Source organism: Lepidothrix coronata, unplaced genomic scaffold (genome assembly GCF_001604755.1).
Source record: "Lepidothrix coronata isolate B3197 unplaced genomic scaffold, Lepidothrix_coronata-1.0 Scaffold282, whole genome shotgun sequence".
Classification (NCBI taxonomy): Eukaryota; Metazoa; Chordata; class Aves; order Passeriformes; family Pipridae; genus Lepidothrix; species Lepidothrix coronata.
Window position 1 is genome coordinate 55,131 of NW_016690462.1, and position 4,252 is coordinate 59,382.

The following is a 4,252-nucleotide window of genomic DNA, read 5'->3' on the forward strand; positions in this document are numbered from 1 at the left end:
CTTAAAACAGGTGCTGTAATTCATGATTGGACATTAAACGTTTACGATGGATGGTGTCTGTGTTTAGAGACAACTTTATGTACCAGTGCTTGTAAGGCACTTCCTCTCAGGAATCAAATGGAATTAAGATCATATAGCACTCTGGCAGATTATAGATTCAAATATTACAGCTGCTTGAATTATTCATTGGAATTCATTTACTCAGTTCGTTTTAATATATGTAATTATTCAGAAATGAAACTTGATTCCTACAAATATGTTCTTTCAATAGAAGTGTTCCATAAAGCAATAAAAAAAGGATGCCATCTGGGTACAAAAATGCCTGAGTCTCATATGCTATCGGTGCTGCCCAGGTTTCTGGGCTGTGACAGCTCTAGTGGGAACATCTGGAAGAAGTTGCCAGTCATTCAAAAGGTCAAGTATGCCAGGGGAAGTCTGGCTATGACAGGAAGAAAGTCAGGGCAGGGTCCCAAGGCCATGGTAGGAAGTGGTGCCCAAGCACCAAAGAGCCTTATTGCAGCTTTGTTGGACTAATCAGGTTCTCAAACAGAAATGAACCGCTAATAACTCCCCTCCATGTGAGTCTGCTTCATGCAGAATGAATACTATCAGAGGTATATATTCACCTCTACTGGTTTACAAACCACTGTCTTTGCCGAGGTATCCATATTTCCCTCTAAATGAATTAGTGATTTCAGCTGTGTAAAGAAGAGGATTCCCACTCAGCACAGACCACTGTACTGAGTGCAATCAGACAGATAACTAATTACATGGGTAGAGATGTTTTAGAGATCCAACCATAATCTCTGGTGGGATGGCATATACAACTAACTCATGGTATGGTTGAATCCATATGGCTGTGTGCCCCTTCTCTTTTCTCTGCTCACATAAAGGCTTTATCTGCTCTGATACTCATATAGTGGTAAAAGCTTACCTATTTTGAGGTGCTTGTAATGTAGAGAAGAAACAAGCTCTTTTCCAAGGAAAAGACACATATGAACTTTGAAAGGCATCCTGCAGCATGTGGATTTTTTTCCATTGCCTTGTGAAGTGTTTGTGTACCTGGAATGTACCCTGCAGAGACAGAACTGTACTGAGATGCTTTGATAGCTACGCATGTTTTGGGTACTGGGCACGGCCTCTGCTCCTTTCTCATGCCAGTCTTAATAACTAATTCCTTCCATCTGGTAATGATTGCTCAGCAGCCACAAGGGAACTGCAGCACCTCCTCTGGGCACAGCAGAGGTAGTTTCTCCTGGCGGGAGTTGGGTATATTTGACTTTCCCCTTCCAGAATATGTAGGTAATCACCCTTCTTTCCTGTCCTTTCTCTGGGTATGTATGAACTATACAAATATAAAATACCTAGAATGCAGAACAAAGAAAACCTAGATTCCTATGCCTTGTCTCACATATATGAATACTCATGATGAACTGTGCATCATTAGAGCTAGATGTACTTATACTGAGCAAGAAAACCCTAATGCCAAACATCTAAGGTTTATTTAGTAGATTTTTTTCACTTCAGTTGGATATTTGAGTCCTTTACATTTTATTCTCAGTTCTGTGAGACTGGTAATTTAATTTTCATGCTCCTTAGCACAGGAACATGAACATCTATAAAAGCAACATTTTTCCAATACATAGTATAAATGATCTGCTATTCTAAGGACGAAAAGCAATGAAAAAAAAAAAGGATATCACCCAAGAAAATATTCGAGAGCCAAACAGAACCTGAAAAGGGAGAACACAGGAAAACAAGACACAATACAGAAGGTATGTCATATAGGAAACATTACATCCTCCTTCTGGAGACAGATATCGTCAAACCTGCTACTATCAAAACAAAAGCTTCTTTGACCATAATTGGTCATAAAGACTTTGGATCCTTTTCAGGGTAGTCCTCTGTTAAGAAGACATCTGGATTATCTTTACCTCTTCATCAAAACAGGTCTTACTGGTGGTAAGTTTAATCAGAGAAAAACTCATACTGAAATCTTTTATAAAGTTCCAAGTAAATTAATTGCTGAGAAGACAAGCCCTGAGAGCAGGTTGTAAAATACACTCTTATTCATGAGCAAACTACCCAGGGTATTGCCGTGATCTGGGTTCATTTGATATGTTAGTTTCAAACTTACCTGCTCCAGAACAAGCGTGAACCAAGCCAAGGCTTCAGACATTATTACTTAGGATGTAGTTATGTGCCTCAGCTGAAGGATTACAATCTGTAGGGCAGAGCCTTAGCTTCCCATGATCTAGCTTGCTAACAGCTGTTGACTGACAACTTAAAGCACAAACAGAGACACTGGCAGGTTTTTCCTGATAACTAAGAGAAAAGAATGCAATATGTTTTTCATCTGATTAGGTGTATGGTGATTACTGCTTTATTTTGCTAGGTTTTGGTGCTTTATCTACTTCCTGTGAGTACAAGAAAGCATAAGACAGACCCTCTTTCAAGAATATACTTTAGAAGACTTTAAGAAAAAAAAACCAAACAAAAAAACTAACAGCAACAACCCCCCCAAATGTTTCCATGCTAGAATCTGAAGTGCTTCAAGATCACTATGCAGAGCTCTGGCTGGAAGCCCACTACTAAGACATGTACTGTGAAGGACCTGAAGAATATCTTTGCTTTGTAGGTAGTGGAGAGCCTTCATGAAGTCCTGGAGTACTTTGCAACAGTCTTTGTCATGATGCACCAACTTTGGGTCCAGAGTATAGAAAAGATGGCAGAAAGTGGTAGCAAATGAATGAGCATTTCTGAACTGTGTACAAGGCTCTTGGAGCTGAAAGGTCTAGAGTTCTCCTCATTAAAGAGGAGATTTGGATTAAAATACAAATTTAAAATTAAAAATACAAATTAAAAATACAAATTTATCCTCACCTCAATGCATTCTTCAGAATCTGCACATTTGAACTTATGCAGTTAAACATCTTACACAAGAAGAGAGAGATGTTTAAACATCTTACACAAGAAGAGAGAGAATTTGAGTGACTGCCACAAGTAGTACAGGTGATGTAATGAATTTGGTTTATTTGCCTGGAACGAACAAGGTACTTTAGTGAAGCATTTGTTTTCACCAAAGCCCAGCTATGTTACTGATGGCCGTTGTGCTTTTGGACTGCAATGGAGGATGCTGTGCTGTGGGCAGGCAGTTTAGAGAACAAACAGGAACTTTTGTTTCCTTTCATTTAGGGAAAAGAAAACAAGGCAGAAGGAGCAATGCTGAGCAGCTGCCTGAGAGCTGCTTTGTCTCAGCTTCATTATGACATGATCCCTGAATTGGTTTTTGATAAAGTATATAATATGTCAGAAGAAATCACCAAACTATAGCTGCAGTAAGCAGTTTTATTTGGAATTTACGCTCTCTGATGAGATAGCAGTGTAAATTCTATTAAGCAGATCCTATGCTCTTTGAAACAGGGCATTGAAATCTGATATAGTACCTAATAGTGGAATTAACAGCGAATATGATAAGGCAAATGCATGGTTGTCAAACTTCGCTTACCACCTATTTCATCACATGGAGAGCAAAGAAATCATGACAGTACAACATACTGGCAGCATGAGAATCTGTCTCATTTAACATCGTGCTACTGTTGTCAGTTGGGAGAGCCCTTACTCAATTTGGTGCTCTCCACTGAATACTCAGTATCATTTGAAGCTGGTGGAAATCTGAGTGCTTTGTAGCATCTGCTTTTTACATCGTAGTGTTCTGCAACCTTAAAAACAGATGTCTGAAATAGTTTACTGTGCTTTTCCTCAAATATTACACAGCACTGGTATGTGCAGAGCACAAAGGATTATCTCAACAGCACTGTGTAGGTCTTCAGTCTTTAGTCTTTAGTTTATGATCTCTGTGATCTATTGTATGTAAACCTTTTTATGAGACTGGGAAGGGATGTAGCCTGAGTAAAATTAAACAGTGTACTATGCAAAAAACTAAAAAAACCAAACAAACAACAACTAACCAAACAAAAAATTTAAAAAGTTAATGCTCTTCTGCTCTGTAAATGGACAGATTGAAGACCCAAAATAGAAAGACTTTGGAAAATGAAACATTTTCATCAAGTAATTTCAACCCAGAGAACAGACAACAGAAGAATATGTCGGGGTTTGTGGTGACAATAACAGGACTCATCTTCCCTAGGGATGGAGGAAGTGTTCTATGCATTCTCTCACATTTTGAAATTTCCAATGGGAAAAGCTTAACTATTTTTATCTTGTTGTCTTCCAGTTTCTGCATCACTTT